The sequence below is a fragment of the Canis aureus genome, chromosome 4, assembly GCF_053574225.1.
Source record: "Canis aureus isolate CA01 chromosome 4, VMU_Caureus_v.1.0, whole genome shotgun sequence".
NCBI lineage: Eukaryota > Metazoa > Chordata > Mammalia > Carnivora > Canidae > Canis > Canis aureus.
Window position 1 is genome coordinate 11,658,601 of NC_135614.1, and position 21,811 is coordinate 11,680,411.

The window sequence follows — 21,811 nt, forward strand, 5'->3', positions numbered from 1 at the left end:
CCCATCCCCATCTCATTCGGAGATGCTATGCCAGGTTGCAGCACAGGCAACAATATTCAACAGCATTCTTTTTATTTTATTTTATTTTATTTTATTTTATTTTATTTATTTTTATTTTTTAACAGCATTCTTTTTATTGAAATAAAGACCTCACTGGAACAAGCCCATCCTAAATCACTCATTGCCCCTCCTAACTAAAACCAAAGAATGAGGGGCAGCCCCGGTGGCCCGGTGGTTTAGTGCTGCCTTCCGCCCGAGCCTGATCCTGGAGACCCAGGATCAAGTCCCGCATCGGGCTCCCTGCATGGAGCCTGCTTTGCCCTCTGCTTGTCTCTCTCTCTCTGTGCCTCTCATGAATAAATAAAATAAAATCTTAAAAAAAAATAAAATAAAATAAAACCAAAGAATGAAGTCACTCCCTGGCTTGCATGGCACAGATTTCCACAAGACAGTGTTCACAACCTGCTCCTGGGTTTCCACTCTGCCCACCTGTCTCAATGTCCCCCTGGCCTGCAACCTGCTCTGGCCACCTCAGGGAAGGGGAGAGTGCCAGGAAGAGAAAAGCCTCCACGGACAAGGTGCCCGTTGGTTAATAAGTGTCTTTATAGATGGTGTCCCAGACTTACTTCTGCCCTCTGCCATTGATTTGGTGGTTCTCCAATAAAAAGAGAAAAAGGAGCAAAAGAGAAATTGAAATCAGTGAGATGTACACGGTGACGGCTGGCCTCATCCATGGACACTAATGACCTTTGGCCCATTGTACTCGCTCTGCTGTCCTTGATATTGTCCACTTCCCAATATAGTAGGTGAGTTGAAAAAATACTGTCATCAGATTCTCATCACTTCTGCCTGTCTGTCTGTTATAGGCTCAGTTATGTCCTCCCAAATTCGTATGGTGAAGCTCTGACTCCCATTACCTCCAAATGTGACTATATTTGGAGACAGGACGTTTAAAGAAACAATTAACATGAGGTCATTGGGGTGGGCCCTAATCCAAAATGACTGCTGTCCTTATAAGAAGAGGAGATTAAGACATAGATGCTCACAGAGGGAAGACCATGTGAGGATACAAGGAGAAGATGGCCATCTGCAAGCCAGTGAGAAAGGCCCTAGAAGGAAACCAATCCTGATGACACCTTAACATTGGACTTCCAGCCTCCAGAACTGAGACGGTAAATTTCTGTTGTTTTAGCCTCCAGTTGATGGCACTTCGCTGTGGCAGCCCTAGAAGACTAATACACTCCCTGTAAGTACTTGGAAATACCTAACATTTGTGAACAACAGTTAAAATATTTAAAAAGAAGCATGTTTGTAGCTATTTTCTTTTGGATTCCCTACAATAACTCTGTAAGGATTTTATAGATAGGAGAACTGAGGTTTAAGAGAGAATTTCCTTCATCTTGTGCAGCACAAAAACAAACAAACAAAAAACAGCCCAGCTGACCCAGGGAACCGAGCTGGCTGTTGCTCCTCCAGCTAGGACTAGCCTAGCAATTCCCTTTTATGAAAAACACCTACTTCAATGTAAAAATCCTGGGCATCTCTTCCCTCCACATGTCACTATTGTACATGGAACATTTATAGAAATAACCTGCAAGAGTTGGATTCCTACTGCTTCTTATTCTATACACTGTTGCCTGAATTCATACTTCTCACTGCTTATAAACCTGAATCTCAGCTATAAATCTCCTCAGTGACAGACCTGAACATGCAGAACACACATTCATAAAGACAAGATGTCAAAGTCTCCAGCCATGCTCACTCAGCGGACTGAAGGGAAAATTAAAGCTGGACTGTATGTGGAAATCCAAGTGTAGGATGATTAATGGGAGTGTTCATGTGCCTGAGCATTCCAGGTTACCAGAGGAGTGTGCTATACGCACCCCCAGAAGAAACAGGGCTGCCCAGACGCACCCTGCAGGGGACCACTTAAAAGGGCTGCCCACTCATTCTAGAATGTCAGAACCTTAAAGACAAATACTGCCTGCTTCCCTCCATTCAAATACTATTTTTCCCTACTTCACTCCTATGATTTTGTGTGTGTTTTTTGTTTGGTTAGGTTTTTTTTAGATTTTATTTATTTGTTTGGGAGTGAGAAAAAGAGAGAAAAAGCACAAGCCAGGGGGAGAGGCAGAGGGAGAGGGAGAAGCAGACTCTCTGCTGAGCAGGGAGCCCGATGATGTGATGATGCTGGGCTCCATCCCAAGACCCTGGGATCATGACCTCAACCAAAGGCAGACATTTTACCCAGTGAGCCACCCAGGCGCCCCAACCCCCATGTTTTATACATGATTAAAAAAAAAAAAGAAAACAAAACAGGGCAGCCTGGGTGGCTCAGCGGTTTAGTGCTGCCTTCGGCCCAGAGTATGATCCTGGAGTCCTGGAATCGAGTCCCACATCGGGCTCCTTGCATGGAGCCTGTTTCTCCCTCTGCCTGTGTCACTGCCTCTCTCTCTCTCTCGGTGTGTATCTCATGAATAAATAAACAAAAATCTTTTTAAAAAAACAGTTTTATTGATAGTATAAAATAACCTGCACATATTTGAAGTGTATGACTTGATGAACTTTGATCTTTGTGAACATTTCTGAAACTCTCACTATGATCAAGGTAATAAACATGATCATCACTTCCAAGCATCCTAGTCTCCTTAGTAATCCTTCCTTCCTGCCCTCCTCCCACCCCTTCCTAGGTAATCACTGATCTGTTTTTGTCACTATACATTAGTTTGCATTTTACAGTAGTGGAAACATAGTGAGTACTCCTTTTGTCTGGCTGCTTTCATTCAGCATAATTACTTTGAAATCCATCCATAGTGTTGCATATACCAACAGATCATTCCTTTGATTTGTGAGCAGTATTTCATTGTGTGGATATGCCATAATTTATTTAATCGTTCATCTGCTACAGGACATTTGGGTTATTTCCAGTTTGGGACTAATACAATAAAGCTGCTGTGAATATTCCTGTTCAAGTCTTAGAGTGGACTATGCTTTTACTTCTCTTGAATATGTAAATACCTAGAAGTGAAATGGCTAGATCATATAGTGGGTGTATTGTTAACTTTTAAGAAACTGTCAGACTATTTTCCAAAGTTACTGTACCTTTTTACATTCCCACCAGCAGTGTGGGAGAGTTTTAGTTTCCCCACATCCTTGCCAGCACTTGGTATGGTTCATTTTTGAAATGCTAGCTCCTCTCATATGTGTGTAGTAATTTCTCCTTGTGATTTTAGTTTGCATTTTCTAAATGACTAGTTATGTTGAGCATCTTTTCATGTCCTTCTTTTGCCAACTGTGTATCCTCTTTGGTAAAGTGTGCTCAAATCTCTGCCCATTTAAAAAAAATTGGATCATTTGCTTTCTTGTAATTGAGTTTTAAATGTTCTCAATACATCCCAGATCCACGTCCTTTGTTACATCTGTTTTGCATTTAATTCAGTATAATATATAAACAAGAAAAGCTCATTAGGAATAGCGAAACCACACTAGAAAATGAAATATACACCATTTATTCAAATATTATCATAATTATAAATCATACAAGCAAAAGCTGCATGTGCACATATTACTTTTAATCTCTCCCTAATGGCATTGATGGGACTCTTCAGCCACGTGGGCTGAAGGAAATCTCACCTTCCATGCATGTCCAGGTCTTCTTTATTTCTTGCTTCTTGTCGTTGGCTACTTTTCTGTTTCCACTCCTCTCTGACCCACTCCAACACATCAGGCAAATCTTGTGCAGGATCAGAAAGGACACCATAATTATCAGTCTTAAAGGCAAAGTCTTCATTAGTTGCTCCGGCTACCTTGGTTCTTCCTTTCAACTAATGTCAAGGAGGGGCAGATGCTTTGTGATGCTTGTTCTCTACCCACTACTAGAGGGTTCTTGTAGCTTTTTGCAGGAAAAGACCGATGTCTTGGTTTTGCGTTGCTGTAGAGAGTTTTCCCCTTGATTAAAAAATAACCCTCCGTTTGCTATCAAATACCCCTTCATGGAGGTACCAGCAAGGAGGTTTCTGCTTAACCCTCACTTCTGAGGGGGGCAACATCAGCCCCTTCTTTCCTCCTCCCCTTGGAGCCTGATAGACTATATGTCAAAAACATGTTCAGTGTCTGTCTCTCCCTAGTAAAACCCCATGAAGGCAGGCCTTCTGCTTATTTTCTTTATAGTTATGTTCTCAGCCCTTAGAACAGGACCTGCACATAGTAGGAGCTCACTATATATTTGTTGAATGAATGAATAAATGCATATAGCACAGTGACCAGCCTGAGCAGGTGGATGCAGGGCTGGGACCCAGAAGAATTCCCACTAAGACCACCTCGCTAATAAATATAGACAATACATGTAGGCCCCAGGTATCCCTGTGAACAAGGGGACGTTATAATGGAATAAGGTCACTGCTTCCCTGGAGACAGTTCTGCTGGGCCCTCACACAGAGGAGGGGATTATCTGTGTACCCAATGAGGGTGGAGAGACTTCTGAGAGAAGGGGAGACTCTGAGAAGGAGGAATTTGTGAGATACACAAACTAGATAGAAGAAGAGTCTCTGAGTTGCTGCCAAGGGCCCAATCTGTCTAAGATCCTGGGAAATTGCAGTGTGTGCCTGTTGAGTCCACCATGTTCTTTCTCCTAGCCACACATTTTTTACCGGTGTACCACCATTTGATGAGTTACAAAGTGAACTTTTTTTTAAAGCCCAAAGTAATGAAAAAATTACAAATGATGTTGAGAAAGTCTCTAAACTCATGAACAAATTTAACCTTAGAGTGATTTTTTAAAAATATTTTATTTATTTATATATTTATTTATTTCAGAGAGAGAGAACATGGCAGCAGGAGGGAAAGGAAGAAAGTATCTGAAGCAGACTCTGTGCTGAGCACAGAGCCTGATGCAGGGATCCATCCCCCAACTGTGAGACCATAACCTGAGCCAAAAGCAAAAGTCAGATGCTGAACCAACTGAACCACCCAGGCACCCCCTTAGCATGATTTTTAAAAATCCTTTAAATCCTATGGTTTCATTCTGTCCTCTTTTCCATGCCTAACTTCTCATTTCTCTTGTATCCTGGGCCATTCTGCCTTAAATCTCTCACTATTGTTTCACTCAACACACAGGAAATATGTCCTTTCTTGGTCCTCCACCCAGGTCTTCTTCACCACCTGTCCAAACCATAACAGGTTCCTAACTGGCCTACATCTCCCTCCAATTACATCCTCAGAGCTCACCTACATTATCACTGTATGCTGCCCTTTTGCCAGCTCCCCACTCATAGCCATTACCTAAAGGATGAAGCATCCTGATTACTATCCCACCTCAGTCTCCTCTCATAGGCACTGCTCTTCACAAACATCCTTTCACTATGAAAAGTCATGCACAACAAGCCACGGCTTCAGTGACAGGACTCTAATAAACAAAGGGTCATCAAATAAAGAAAGACATACACGTTGTGTCTTCATGGAAGCTAACAAAGGGTGCAGTGAAACAGTGGACAGGAGAAACTGGTTTTGATGGGGGTGGGGTTAGAGAAGATGTTTTTGAGGAAGGGACATTTGAGATGACACTTGGAGGATGATTAAGGAAGGACTAAAGGAAGAGATGTGCAAATCCCCAAGGTGAGGACACCTTGGCTTTGGGGGGGAATTATGGAAATCTGGGTGGTTGGAGTGTTGTCACTCAGGGGACAAAGACACAAGGTAGACTGTTGTGAGAAGCAGGGGTTAGGTCACACTGAGCCTTCTAGACTGTGATAAAGCTTATGAATCATTCTTGCAGCTGGCAAGAGGATACCTGAAAGCCAGGAGAACTTAGAAGGATTGTAGAAAGTGTGGCAAGAGCAGAGAAACAGAGGAAAGTGTGACAGTGAGACAGAAGAACAAAATGCCCCTGAGGTAGAATGAATAGGACAAAAAGGATGTGGTACTGGATTGCGTGTAGAGGGAGCAGAAAATGTTGGCAAGAAAAATGATGGCTCCCAGGTTTCAGACTGGTGAAAGGTGTCATTTTCTAGCACATGGATGAGACGCAAGAAGCACATTTGTGGAAGATGAGCCCAGCTCAGCTTCAAGCAGGACCCTGAAGGCCCCTTCCCGCTTGCCTCTTGTGATTTATTATAATCAGATTCACAGTTTCTACAACTCATATGGCAGTGAAATCACCTTCCAGAATGCATATGTGCTTTCTTTCAAATAAGATAAAATGCATCAGGGAGCAGAGAATATATCATATGGTCTTTTGAACAGCTCACACTGCCCGGGCCACAGGAGTTCCCACTCTGCTGTGCTAAGCCCTGCACATCACTATGCGACCTAGGAACTAATGACTGCACAATATTGGGATATATGAATTTTTAGCCTTCAAAACATTGTGAAGTGACAGTTAATTATCATTATTATTTTTTCAGAGAAAGGAAAAGCAACTTCAGAGCCCACTGTGTTTGAAATTATTGCCTTTTAATTTACCCTGACAAAACTCCCTGGGCTTTGGCAATAGTTACATGAAGCAGCTGTTCTGTGTAAAGATGCTTGTGCTAACCTCCTGCCCCAGGATTTCACAAAGGAAAAGGCATGACAATCCCATCCCTAACCCAAATCTCATTCAAAATTCTCAAGCTATGTCTTTTGCAAATGGTCTGAATTTGCCATTAACGTAAGTAAATTTCATTCAATTAAAACAAACTAGAGGAGCAACCAGGCCACATAGGAAGTGGTGGGAACAGTGGTAATTGAAGCTAATCATGAGATCATGTATTATAACTCCTCACTCTGCAGAACTTGATCCTGTGATAGGAGACACAACACTTGGCCACAGCCAAACAGCCCCAGGCAAGGTCCATGAGGCCTGGGGCTGGATGGAAAGACCCACAGAATGTGACATCTGTCCATGTCCCACCGCTGATGGACCTTCAGAGGAAGTATATCATTTAGCAATTTCATGGGTCACTCTAATGCCTCTGATAATTTCTCTTGAGCAGGAAGTCAGGGAGTAGGGGATGAAGGTGGTGGGAAAAGGCATCAAAACTACCATTACCATCAATGCAAGGAGAGGAAAGGTAACACTTATTAATTTCTTGCCACAATCCAGCCTCCTTCACATACATAAGCCTCTCTGTACCTGTTTCTTCCTCTGCAAAATGTGGACAATAGTATTCCTCTAATGATGGTTTGTTTGTTTGTGGAACAAATGAGCTACTACATATAGAACACTTAGAACCAAGCACAGCAGAAGTGCTCACTACATGTTAGCTTTTTTTTTTTTTTGACTTATTTATTCATGAGAGACACAGAGAAGCAGAGACACAGGCAGAGGGAGAAGAAGGCTTCCCATGGGGAGCCCAATGTGAGACTCGATCCCAGGACCCCAAGATCTCTACCCAAGCCAAAGGCAGAGCTCAACCACTGAGCCACCCAGGTGCCCCATGTTAGTTTTTATTATGAGGACTATCAGCATTGTCATCATCGTTATCATTACTATTTCTTGCCCCAAATAGATTCATTTATACCCATGTTTGCAGATGAGGAAACTGAGTTTGGGAGCACACCAGTCAACTGTGGTTCTGTTATGCTGCAGTAACAAACAACTCTCAAGTTCAAGTGGCTGACAACCACACAAGTTTATTTCTTACTCACATTACATATGGCTATGGTGGATTCCATCCAAAACCCAGGCTTAAGGAGCCACCCTTCTCTGAGATGTCACCATTCCCAAGGTAAAGGATAAACAAGGATGAGGGGGACCAAGCTTCTACTCAGAAGGGGCTCAGGTCACTTCCACTTATATCTTATTGGCCTCACTCAGTCACCCAACAAACCTAATGTTGACCGGACAAGGAGGATATCGTTTCCCCAGGCATGACGCTATAGAAAAGTGCAGCAATCACACAGCCTATAAGAGATTTTCAGTACCTCACCCAGGGTGGCACAGATTTCAAAAAGCTAGGATTTGAACCCGTGCCTGACTACGGCAAAAGTGTTTCTATGGTGCTGCCCGGCTCTACTTCCCTTTTCCCTTTTCCTCCTGCTCCACCATTTATCAGAACTATGTCTGTATATGGGTCGTCTAGCTTGTTCAGCCAGTTCAATCTCAGGATGGTGAGTTTGCCCAGGGTCACGAACCAGGAGAGCCAGGTCCAGGATAGAGTCCATTCTCTTCCAACTGTAGGGGCCTCATTTTCTGTGTCTTGCCCTGTAAGATGGGATAAGCCAATGCATTTCACTTCAAGCATTTACTACATGCCAAGACTTAGAATTTTGATTATCTTGATTCACTTCCCATAATTACGTCAAGGGATAAAATCACACAGACCATCACTATAACCCAGCCCATTAGTATATGGGTTTATAGCTATCTCAAGCTAACCCCAGAACTCATCTAACAAGTTGAACAATCACACACACAAGCTAGTTTTCTAAGATATGGAAATATATTTTGAAGTTCCCTTTCAGTATTGGATTCACAAACCAGAAGCCATATCGTCCACTGATGAATTATTTTTACCTCTGAGTTTTCATCAGTAAAGCATAATCCATCAGTCTGAATAGTCAGTGTTGGAACAAATTCTATTCCAGACATCTCTAGGGCCAGGGAACTTACACCAACCAGGAAAGCCTACTTCGGCCCCAACATTGCCTTCCTTGCTTGGTCTTCAACCTTGGGAATACAAAGGGCAAATCAAGTCCTTCTTATCCTGTCTTTGGTGCCAAGTGGCAGCAGCATCTCAACTGTCCCCACATTTCTGGCATTGAGCACAGGTACAACATGTGGCAGGCTCTCAGAAATGCTTGCTGTTGATTTGTGTTGGGGCTGAGTGGCAGTGGGGCTGTCATTTGGACTGTCTCTATAGCTGAGGTAAGGGCTGTGGCTTTTTCAAACTGGCTTTCCAGAGTTCAACAGCATCCTTACCTAAAAGGAAAAATATGAAAAAGATCAAGACAGTAAAGGGACACAAAGAGGATGGTAGGGAGGAGGGGAAGCGCCACAGACATAGAACAATGAGGGTAGAAAGAGACACTGTAAATGACAATTGCCGTCTGCTTCTGTGCTGCTTCTTACTAAAACCCCCTTCACTCTGCCTGAGAAATGAGCATTGAGAAGTTTCAATTTCACTCCCCACTCAGCACCTGAGGGAAGGCCCTATCCACCTGCCAGGGCCAAACAATCCCATGACGTCAGTAGTCCCTCCAACTCCCTCCCTCCTAAGGGAGAACCTGAGGCTAGTTAGCGAGGTGCCATCCTTGAGTGGCAGGTCAGATGGTTCACATCCCATCACTGGCCTCACAGGAATGTGACCAACTCACCCATAGCATCTTTGGTGTTCTTTTTTTTAATTTCTTAACCCATTAAGTCATGCCCTCCGGCCTCCCTTGCCTCGGCAGGTTGGAGAGGAGGCCTACCTCACCTGCAAAAGGGGATGGTTCTGATCTGACGAGAGTATTTCAAGATGAATGGGAGAAAACAGGGAATTAACAGAGAGGTTAAAAAAAAAAAGTGGAGATTTTTAAATGCAATCACATCCTTCATTTTAACTTATGATTTGCTGAAGGAATAGCCACAGTCAGCCATGTAAACATTAACCGGGTCACCAGGAGAGAGAGGCTCCGCAGGCGGCGCAGCACAGTTTCATCTCCACCCATCCTCTCCATCCCACCCTGTTCCAAGCTCTCTGAAGCTAGGCTGACGGGTCAGGCTCCTCCAGGTGTACAAAGTGACCCCAATGAAAGCCATCCCTCTCATAGCAGGGAAGCAGAGAAAAGAAGTGTTTCTCTTAGTTTTTCATCTGGGTTTCTTAACAGAGGGGAAAGAACTGCTTGTTATCATTTTCAATGGCTGATGGAGGATTTTTGGCTGAAGGGACTAGGCAAGGTGTAGGGAGCAGGGGGCAGGGAAGGGGGAAAACCTCACATGGAAGGGGCGCTAGGTCTCATCACCACACCCCCTGGCTGGCTCAACATACTGGGGGAGAGTGTTAAGTGTAGGTTTTATTATTATTTAGGTGTGGCAAAGCCAACAGATTAGGAGATGATTGCCTTTGAAAGACAGTTTGTGACAGTTCCCCATGGGACTCTCATGGAGAGGCACTAGGGGCAGGTGGGAGGCAGAAGGAGTAAGGCAGAAACTGGGCAAGAGTCTTTGTTGCCATTTCTGTGGGAAGGAAAGAATGAAGCAGGGCAGGCACGTTTAGGATTGGCTAATCTGAACAATTTCAGGGCTTGGAGCCATAGGGGCTGTCCCTTGCTGTCTGTACCTGGCCCTTTGGTGATCAAGACAAGAGGATAGTGGCCCAGAGTGTGAAAGCCCTGTAAGGTAGGTGGTAAGGGGACCTGGGCTTGGCTCATTTGCATGTGAAAGATGGACTCTCAGGTGAGTTGTTTACTCACTAGGTGTGGGCTAAACCTGGGAGGGGCAGTCTCTCCAGGATCACCACGTCCCCCTAGAAGTCAAAGCATCAAAATATAGAACATAGAAGATGTGGTTACTACAGAGAGGGAGGTATCTGATGAAGCCTACAAGATAATAAAATATGAACTGACCAAAACTTTACTGAAAATCCTAAATCAGTCTGCTTTTTCATGTAAAAATTTGCATTATCTTATTTGTCCTTCCCTTTCATGTCTCCTTAGCATGCAGAAATCCTGTGGTGGGAAGTCTAGGAAAACCACCGAGTTGTTTTTGTTGACATCGTGGAGAATGTGGAAAAGAGAAATCACCTCTGTGTGGGTACCAGTGCATCCATCCAGACTGAAATCCGTCTTGGTGCTAAATTGGCCTGCAGACAGGAGATATCTCCACTCTCCATAGAAGTATGGCCCCATCTGGGCTTCTCCTAAGGTTTGCTGGGATTCTGGAGTGACCGGTTTATCAGGTCAATGTGACAGCCTTCATCAGCTACACCACTTCACCCCTTTCTGAAAGAACGAGTCAGCAGAGTCCAGCAGACATCACGGCTGGAGGTGGAATGGCGCTGATGGCTTGTGCAGTGCCGCTTAAATGTGACAACCCCATGTGGAGAGCCCCAGATCGCTGCCTGGTGACTTCTCCACAGCCCCATCCTGTGCTTTTCTCCCCGCACGAAGAGCTCAGCTAATCCCAGGATGCCTTAGCCTGGCTTATTTGCCAAGTAAATACTAGAATCGAATGGCAGAGCTGTTCCTTGCTTTGCAGACAGAGGTGACCTGCAGTGGGGACCGAGTGTGCCAGCTGCCCTGCACCCTCCCACCTGCACTGGGTGGACTGTGAGGAGAGCTGCGTGCTGCCCCAGGGGGGCTCACTGAAGGCCTGGGTGGTGGCTCCTGAAAGTGTGGCCTTCCCACCCAGTTGCTGGAAGTAGACAGAGGCCCTTGTCTGCTCCAGAAAAAACAAGCCTTCATGTCACCTTTCCACACCCTCCCCAGCACCAGTAACCTCCCCTCCCCCCCACGGGCTGCCAGAAGAGCCCTGACCAATGCCATCCCGTCAGCAACTCCCGCTGTGAGCAAACCTCCACCCACTCTGGTCTTGGGGAAGCCTGTTTCAATGAGCATCATGCCGGAGCCGCCTCCCCTAACCACGTTCCCAGAGTGTAGGGGTTTCAGTGACGGCATTGGGTGGACATGGACTCAGGGGTCCATCCTGAGGAAGCGGAGCCCAGAGGAGCTGCAGATGAAGAGAAGGATGTCCCACGGGGCCAGGCCCGGCCTTCCCGGCCAGGAGCAGGGCTGTCTCAGGCAGCCAACACCCGCGTCCGCCCGCGGCCTTCCGGGCGCCCCGGCCCACTCCCATGTCGCCTGCACGGGGGTCGCCTGGAGTCGCTGTCAGAACAGCCCCTCATTTGCTGGTGGCCCTGTCAGTGTAGAGGCCCAGTGGCGCCTCCTGTCAGTCACCTTTGCCACATCACCCGAATTCTGCCGCAATGCTCCGTCACACAGTCACGTTTCTTCTCTCCCACTGCCGCTGTACTGGCAGGCCCTTTCTGCTGTTGCTCTCCGTCTTTTCTTTTTCTTTCTTCTTTAAGATCTTATCGAGGGCGGCCCGGGTGGCTCGGCGGTTTAGCGCCGCCTGCAGCCCAGGGCGTGATCCTGGAGACCCGGGATCGAGTCCCACGTCGGGCTCCCTGAACGGAGCCTGCTTCTCTCTGCCTTTTTCTCTCTCTCTCTCTCTGTCTGTCAAGAATAAATAAATTTTTAAAATCTTTTTTTTTTAAGATTTTATTTATTTGAGAGGGAGCGAGAGCGAGCGAGCTGCGTGTGCGCACAAGGTGGGGGACGGACAGAGGAAAGGGAGAAGCAGACCCCCCCGAGCTCCATCCCAGGACCCGGAGATGAGGACCTGGGCCCCGGGCACCCTCCGTATTTTCTGTGTCTTCCCCAACAGAGCGGGTCCTTCCAATCCTAAATTCTAACTTGGCCCATTCCTCCCACTTAGAAGGAGCATTAACATAACCCGGTTTTGATTGCTCAGCCCAGCATGGAACTACTCTCTGCCATTGTATGCTTTCTCCGGAGGCATTTGGCTATCAAATCATTCATTTGTCGTCCTTTGATCGGTAATCCCCATCCCACCCCCTGTAGCTTCCTCATCCAAAGGAGGCCCAGGGTGGCTGGGGGACATTGCATTTAGAGAAAAGGACTCAGTTCCTCCTCCTTCTTCTCTGCAGTGTCCCCGTTGACACAACAATCACTATTATATGAATAAGTGTATCAGGGGACCTGGGTGAAAAGTATGTCTTCTCAGACTTCCAAACTTCTGCCTCCGCTGTGTTCTGTGCCAGACTTGCCCTATTCCCCGTCTTCACTGGCCTGGCCCCTCTTGACTATATAAGTCCTATTTCATTTTAATACCCTGCATGGAAAGCCACCCCCCACCTGCTCCCAGCCAGTCACTGGGGCCCCATAAGAATTTGTCCAGGCCCTTAGGCCTTTTCAATCCACCTCTCATGGCTGTACCTGTGGCCTCACCTCTTCTGCTGGGCTTGGGGGAGCTTTGAGGCCCGTGCTGTCTCAGCTGCCCTGAATCTCTAGAGCCTTCCCAGTACACTGAATACCTTTCCTCCGTTGCTGTGTATTGGGCCCATGGGTGGAGACAGAACAAGTGGTAACTATCAGTGTTATATGTGTGTGTGAGGGGATGTGGGCCAGTAAAGAGAGGGTAACTTAACAACTCTGTGCCTCAGTTTCTTCATCTGTAAAATAGGTATTAGGATGACAATATCTATGTCTATGTCAGAGAGGAGGTACTAGAATTAAAAGAGCTAATACAAGCATATCTCACTCAATTTCCTACTCTTTGCAGATATTACATTTTTTACAAGTTGAAGGTTTGTGGCAACCCTGCATTGAGCAAGGCTCAGTGCCATTTTTCTAACAGCATTTGCTTACTTCATGTCTTTGTGTCATATATTGGTAGTTCTCACATTATTTCAAACTTTTTCATTATTATTATGTTTGGTTTGGTGATCTGTGTCAGATGATGGTTTAGCATTTTTTAGCAATGAAGTATTTTTTAATTAAGATATATACATTACTTTTAAGAGATTTTATTTTTAAGTAATCTCTATGCCAAAGGTGGAGCTTGAACTTAAAATCACGACATCAAGAGTCACATGTCCCACCGCCTGAGCCAGCCAGGCATCCCAAGGTATACACAGTATTTTTTTAGATATAATACCACTGCACACTTAACAGACCACGGTACAGTCTATACATAACTTATATATGCACTGAGAAACCAAAAAATTCATTGGACTCACTTTACTGCAATGTTCTCCTTATTGCAGTGGTCTGGAACCGAATCTGCAGATCTCCAGGGTATGCCTGTATGCATAAAGCACTTAAACCAATACCTGGAACTGACACCTAGTAAATGTTTAGTGAATGTTAACTGCCTTAGAAGGACAGATGAGACTTACATGAGCCAACTTTGACTCCTTAACATAATAAGGAGGGGTACGATATGTTATCCTAAAAATTTAAGACTCACTGATCATTTCAGTATTTGTTTTCTCAAACTTTAGAGTGCCCTCACCTCCCACTTCCCTTTTCTCCAATGGCCAAATGATCAAAAGTGGAATAGGGTGGACTAGGAGTGAGGGTAAAAGTAAAAACGGATTCAAAATAATGGAAAAGCTGGTTTGATCAGCCCCTGGGCTGTAGAGAATGTATAGAACAGAGTGGAGAATAGGATAAGCAAGACTCAGGCTGGAGTTCTCTTTTAATTCCAGCTCATAACCCAATATGTGTGTGTGTCTTCATAAGTTTCTTTATTCTTTTTAACCTCAGTGAACTCATATGTGAAATGGGGATAAGGAAGCTAGAATAACCTGTAAGGTATCTTTAATTCTACAAGAAATCCTATCATTCTAATTCCAAATGTAATGTCTGTATATGGTCATTATATGCTGGAAAAATAACTAAGGTTTTATTTCTTTTACTGGTAGTCTTGGAAGTTAGCAAGCTAGGAAAACAAAAGCAAAATAATAATAATAAATTTTTAAAGAAAGAAGAAAACACCAAAGACAAACCAAAATCAACCTTCACCAGAACTAGGAAGTATTTTCACATTATTTACAAAGCTGTTCTTATTTTTAAAATAAAAATACATATACTATTTTTATCATATCATATTTATATTATATTTAAAGTTATATGTATCATAAATATGTATATATGATGGTTTTCATTATGGCTTCTCACCAGTACCTCATTTTAAATAGAAATCCTAACTCTGAGCATTATAAAAACCCCAGGCCCATTTTCCAGGAGGTAGTCCACTTAGAAGAGCCAGAGGTCTGAGAACAGTCTTCCCCTGGACGGTTCGCCCTGGGAGAAGCAATAGCAAACGGCAGTCAGTTCCTTAATGACTCAAGTTTTGAATTCTCACTCTTTTGGATCTAGTGCTGCTCAGTCTTTCTGTGGTTCTTTTTTACTGGGCAGATTCAGAGATGTGGGGATGTGCCTATGACAGACCAGGTTGGTGGGTCCTACAAAGTGCCTCTTATTGTATTATGCCTGCTGCCAAGAGCTCCCTGGGTTTCTCACTTCATTTCTCATTAATCCTCTCCAATCCCCCTGAGGTAGCTGGAGGGGCACAGTGCAATTAGCCTGGGCCTGGATTTATAGCTGGGGTTGGGGAGAAGGAAGTGACCATCACTCTGCCACCATTAGCAGCAAAGAAAGGACTATCTAGTCGGCCTTTTAAATCTCAGAGCACACAGCTGCGTCCTGGGAGCCACCAGGCTTCCCCTGCTGCCTGCCTGCTTGGATTATTCATGCAGAAATGGAGCTCCTGACTCAGGATCATGTGTGTGCCTCTGAGGCTAAATCAGATTCTGGTGTTGTATTACTTCCTAATCATTTAAAACAAAAAGTCTTTTGATTTTTTTAGCATTTAAACAAGGTCAACCACATTTTGATGTCCCCAGATGAGACAGAAGTGCATGTCTCTGAAATTTACCATGTTTAAGGATGTTTTATTTGGAAAGTTCTGAGCCTGCAAGGAATTCTTTTGGGAAAGTCTCTCCCAGCTAGTAAGCTGTAGGAATTGTAGCTACAAATCTTGACCGCAATTTTTTAAAATTGCAGTAAAATATATTTAACATAAAATTTACCATTTTAACCATTTCAAATGTTCAGTGGCATTCACATTCTTGTGCAACTGTTACCACCATCTATCTCCAGAACTCTTTCATCCTGCAAAACTAAAACTTGGTCCCCATTAAGCCCCAACTCGCCATTCCTCCCTGACCCTAACAACCACCATTGTATTTTCTGTCTCTATGAACTGGACTCCTCTAGGTACCCCATGTGAGTCGAATCATACAGAATTTGTTGTTTTGCAACTGACTTACTTCACTTAACATAATGCTCTTCAGGTTCATCCATATTGTATCCTATGTCAGAATTTCTTTCCTTTTAATCCAAATAATATTCCATTGTATGGATAGACCACATTTGTTCATCTACTTATCTATTAATGGACATTTTCATTGCTTCTTTTGCAGATTTATTTATTTACATTTTAGCAAGTATCCATTACCCTTAGAAATGAGGGTTCTTTTTTTCTCTTGCAAATTTATTTTTTTTTAAATATTTATTTATTTATTTTTTATGATAGTCACAGAGAGAGAGAGAGAGGCAGAGACACGGGCAGAGGGAGAAGCAGGCTCCATGCACTGGGAGCCTGATGTGGGATTCGATCCCGGGTCTCCAGGATCACGCCCTGGGCCAAAGGCAGGCGCCAAACCGCTGCGCCACCCAGGGATCCCTCTCTTGCAAATTTAAATTAGATATTTCCCAATTAGTCTTATTTCCTTTCAAATGAAAATTTTGTTCCAGTTTTGTTTTTCCTTCACTTTGATTAAAAAAAAAAGATTGAATTCAAACTGCATTAGTAAGTTGGATTAATACTTTAAAATGACTTACAAAAGTCTTTGGATTTTTCATCTAACCAACCCATGAAACCCTCTCCTTATTTCTACCACCAGCAGCTATGTAGAAGCTGGGTCAAGATTAAAATCTACAGGCCCATTGGGGAAGTTCTTTAAATAATTGAGATAAAATGTGAGAAAAGTCTGACCAAGGATGTATATGATGGAGACAGGAGGGGTGGGGCTGATGTGAGAGGAGTTTGAAGATTAGGGAGTTAGCTGACAGTGGAAATGAGAAAAAGACTGAATCCAAGACAGCTCATCTGTGGGCACAAGGAACCAGACATTCTAGTTGATTAGAAGTTTATAAAAGAGGATTAAGCAGAGTCCTAATAAGCCTCTAAACTAAGTATATGCTTCATAGAGCATATTGATCCTAGGGCTTTCTGGATAAAATCAAATAGCTGGATTTTGTGGCTTTCATTTTGGCTGCTAAGAGTCTTCTTTTTCTCCTTGATATTTCCACTTGATATTGCTACTGTTCTCAAAATGGGTAGAATTGCCAAATAACTGAAAGTCAGGTGGTTATGGTACTTACTCTCTGTTCTGTTCTGTATATTACATGTTGTTTTCTGTCTTCAAATTCATCCTAGATTCTCCACTTATTTTATACACAATTATTCATAGCACAATATATAGCATACAATTTTCTGCCTTTATAAAGAAAGTGTTCTGTGAATGGAGGCTTTACTACAAAGCTAATGAAGCTAAATCTTCAGGCTTCCTCACTTACTTGAACCTTTCCAAAGCACTGAAAGAAGCCCTAGCAGTTTTGAAATTGTAGTTTTGTATTATTTTTTTAATGAGAGTCTGCAGGTTTTATAAATTCTAAGCCCTTCAAAATCTGGACCTGTCCTGTCTATGAGTAAGAGTTGAGCTGGAAAGCCAGGTGCTTAAAACAGCTTTCTCAAGTATTTCTAAGGGTTTTTCCCATCTGACAAATGGGGGAAACCTTTACCTTGGAGTCAATGCTTCCATCTCCTACCACTCCCCCCACACACACACTACACCCCCATTTCCCTTTCTAAATCTTTTCTACTGTGTATAGAGCATTTTCAGAAACAGATTTCCTCAGCAAAAGTGAAACAACAAAATGAGACAATTGCTTCTGTTGAGATGAGAACCTGATGTTGGATTGTTAAGTTTTGCTCAATTTTTCCTAACATCACCTCAATTCCAGTTGTCCTTTTAAGTTGGCCTGGCAAACTGGGTAGGGAGTCAGCCCTGGCACCCCACTCATCCTTGTCCTTTGCACACATGCATGCATCACCCTGACAGAGCCACACGTGTGCTGCTCTCAATCCATAAGGATAAATCAAATCACTCTATGCAGAGAGAAATTGGGTCCTGAGCAGCAAGCCTATGGATAATCCATGTGCATTTTTAATGTCCTTTTCTCCCTTTTAACATCATCCTTCTATCCAGACACCCTCCCATCCTTGGAACAATGGGAAACAAAGGCCCCTTCCCCTTGGCCCTGTTAGCTGCCTCCCAGCAGTTGGGCTCTAAAAGAGACAGTGGAGAGAGCAGCTGGCAGGGGGATCAAGTGCTGGGGTGGGCGGGGGAGGCAGAGAAATACCCCTTCCCACCACCCCATGAGACAAAGGCTGGATTTTGGTAACAGATCACCATAATCACTGCCTTCAGAAAGAAAGAAGGGCAAACAATAAAAATCTATATTTTCAATAAATAAAACACGACCAGATTCACTTGGGGAAGGTGAAATAATGAGTGGGTTTGTAAAGTGATGTGCTTCTCTTGTACAGCTCTCTGAAATTGCTCTGAGTTGCCCCAGTGAAATGAGGCCCTGGTGTTGATTTTCAGAGTTAGCGTTGTGTTACTTACCCCAGTGTTAACTCCTGGAGACTCCAAACTTTTCTATATCCAAAAACTGAACAGATGTGAGGAGGAAGAGAGAGGCCCCCACATCAGGGAAGTCTTTGCCCCAACTCATCCCTAACACATGAGAATCTCCTGACCTCTATACACTTTCTATCGAAGACTCTCTGAGCAAGGGGAGGAGCATAGAGAGTCCTACTTTGTCATGTGCCATTAATAAAGTACACTGTACCCAGCCAAAAAATAATTGAACAGATATGGTTTTTCTTAGGAAAAAAGCAGCAACATTCAACTGTTTTATAACTTTGAAAATTTTAATTAAAATATGATACATAGAATGCACAAGTTGAAAATATACAGTTTAATAGATATTTACAAAATTAATACACTAAAGAAACCAGAATAGTATACAGAAATGTGACCAAGAAAGAGAACCCAGAGCCCTTCCCTGTCCCTTTCCTACTCACTTCCTCCCTCCCTACCACCCAAGCTAACCCTAATCCTAACACCTAATAAAATTTGCCTCTTTTTAAATTTTATCTAGGTGGAGCCATACATTGTGAATTCTTTTATTTCTGATGTATTTTGCTCACATTGCATTTGTGAGATTTTTGCATGATTTGCACGTAGCAGTAGTTTGTTCACTTTTGTGAATATATAGTATTCCATTTACTTTTCGTTCTACCATTGATGGAAATCTGAATCATTTCAAGTCCTTTCAAAGCATTCTTAGCCACATCTTTGGGAACATAAATAAGCATTTTGGAGGAATATTTCTAGAAATGAGATTACCAGATCATAGATTATCTTTATTTTATTTTAAGATTTTATTCATTTATTCGTGAGAGACAGAGAGAGAGAGGAAGAGGGAGAAGCAGGCTCCTCGCAGGGAGTCCCATCAGGACTTGAACCCGGGACTCCGGGATCATGCCCCAAGCAGAAGACAGATGCTCAACCACTGAGCCACCCAGGAGTCCCTAGATTATCTTTAAATTCAGCTTTAGTTGAAACTGAAAATCAACCAAACCAACTCATTATTCAGTGAGTTTTTGTGAAACAGTATCAAAAGCATAGCACTCTTTTTGACTTTGAAGGAAATATAAAAAGAAAGAGGCCCTACCCTCGAAGAGTAACAATATTGTCAAGGATCACTTTTGAGAGAATAAGGAGATACTACAATTTACTTGACTGAGCATCAAATTGACATTATTGTTACCAATTGACATCATAGAACCAAAATCATAGGTAGGAGAGAACACTTAGGTCTCTTTCCTCCTTACAATAGTGAGGAAATGGTCTCTGCAGGAAAGTACAGGCATGGGTTCATTGAGTTAATCCCTTTTCTGATATTAACACTGGTAAGCCCCAAAGGCATTTATTCTTTCACTCTGCTCTTTTTCTGATTTTGATTCTCACCCCACATGTAGAAGGCCAAAATACCAATAGACTAGGAAAACTGAAAAAAAAAAAACAAAAAACAAAAAACCAGAGATTTCTTCTATGGAAATTTCAGTCAAGTTATCTGAATCAACTCTCCTTGTGAAAATAACTAACATTATAGATTAAATACTAAAAGCACCTCTTTAACAACATGAAATAACTAACAAAATAGTAAGGAATTACCAGGCCAAAGCCTATGACAAAAGGGAAACTCAGAAACAAACAAGAGAGCCGAAGCTAAATAAAATAAAATAAAATAAATAAAATAAAATAAAATAATAAAATAAAATAAAATAAAATAAAATAAAATAAAATAAAATAAAGAGAGCCGAAGCTGCTTCTGCCCTAGGTCCTTTACCAAGCTGGGCACACCTGGGCTTCAGTTTTGGCAGCTTTGAAGGAAAAGGACCCAGAAGTCAAGGCCCAGGGCTGACTCAAAGTGGGAAGTCTAATGCCTTCTGGTATTAGAATTACCCAAATCTTACCAGAATCTAAGGATACTTCCTCCACAGAAGTTGGGACTTCAGATGTCTATGGCCTCAGGGTAAATATAAAACAGAAATAAGGGCAGCGACAGTAGCTCAGCGGTTTAGTTCCGCCTTCAGCCCAGAGCCCGATCCTGGAGACCCAGGATCCAGTCCCACGTCGGGCTCCCTGCATGGAGTCTGCTTCTCCCTCTGACTGTGTCTCTGCCTCTTTCTCTGTGTGTGTCTCTCATGAATAAATAAATAAAATCTTTAAAAAAAAAAAAAAACAGAAATAAAACCTCTTCTACTTTCTGCCTCTCAGAAACCACAGGTAAGAGTGCCTCAGTACTAAGCAAAGCAAAAGAAAAAAGAGAAGAAAAACAGTAAGCGCTTTAAGAATTTGTGATTGCAAGCTGACTCTCATAAGGATGTGCATCATGGCCTCATGTTACCTACATGGTACAGAAAACCTTATACCATGAATTTATTTTAATATGGGCCCAAACTGGTAGTGCCTGGGATGCCTGCCTGGGAGAATCAATCACAAATTCTTTTATGGGTAAATGTTTCTTCAGCATAGGTCCATAAACACTTTTATAGGGACAATGAGCAGTACACAGTCAAAAATAGCCAAGCACACAAGGAAACAAAACATCATAAACAAAAAACAACTAAAACAATAAAGAGAGCAAATATGCCTTTAATATTTAGATATTGGAATTATCAAACAACTATATTTCCTGTGTTTAAAGAAATAAAACAGGCTTGAAAATATCTGCAAGCATCAAGAATCTATAAAAATTACTCAGTATATCTGAAAAAGAACCAAATAGAACTTCTAGCAATACAAAACAAGGTCCAAAATTTTAAATCCCTTTGGTAGGTTTAACAGCAGATTGACACAACTAAAGAGAGAATGGTTAGATTTCATAAAATCCAAGACACCATAAGGTGCATCATTATCTCATGAACATTAAGAAATAAAAAGAAATGTCTCCAATTAAACTATAGCATAATCTTTTCTTCTCTCAGAATTTTTAATTTACACTTCTTGGAAGAGCTTAGACATTCTTTAAAAACCTATATTGAAATATCACATTTGTGCAAGCATAAAAAGGAAAATGTGATCGAAATAAACTAGTTAAAAATGGTCCTAGAAATTTTTTGCAGCCAGACTCTGATTCTTCTGGGTCATTTTAACTCAATTTTTGACTGTTGTTTTTCTCAAACTTGTGATGCAGCATATCTTAGAAAGTGCCCCATGATTCTTTATAGGGTCTTCTCCCAAGTCCTCAAGACCTATTCTGCAAGTTTTGATTCATGATTACCAGAAATGATCAATTTATAAAATGTTTTCCACTGAAATTCAATTCCATGGAAAGGCTTTAGACAATGCCTGGGACTCATATTTCTTTCTTTCTCAGATTGTTCTTTTTTGTTCATTGAAACATTAATATCCTGCAATGGTCCAGTTAATGCCACTAAGAATAACAACCATGTTCACACCTAGACAGTGGCAGTGATTACAAACCATCAACGGTAACATGCAGTCCTGTTTCGGGATGTAAAAATGTGAAGAAGAAAAAAAAGTGTGGATCTTAAAATGAATAAAATATGGTAGATGAGGTCTTGCTCACAAATTTTTGGCATCTCCTTACAGCCAGTCCT

At 42.7% G+C, this 21,811-nt stretch overlaps 2 long non-coding RNA genes across 2 annotated transcripts; one reads left to right on the forward strand and one right to left on the reverse strand.

Moving 5' to 3' along the window:
* Positions 1–872: 872 nt before the first annotated feature.
* On the forward strand, positions 873–12,164 carry LOC144312192 (uncharacterized). Its single transcript, XR_013377638.1, has 2 exons — positions 873–1,246; positions 10,618–12,164. It is a non-coding gene; the product is annotated as an uncharacterized LOC144312192 (long non-coding RNA).
* On the reverse strand, positions 7,600–20,829 carry LOC144312194 (uncharacterized). The gene is made up of 3 exons (XR_013377640.1): positions 20,162–20,829; positions 8,591–8,899; positions 7,600–8,182 (listed from the first exon to the last, which is right to left on the reverse strand). It is a non-coding gene; the product is annotated as an uncharacterized LOC144312194 (long non-coding RNA).
* Between the last annotated feature and the right edge of the window lie 982 nt (positions 20,830–21,811).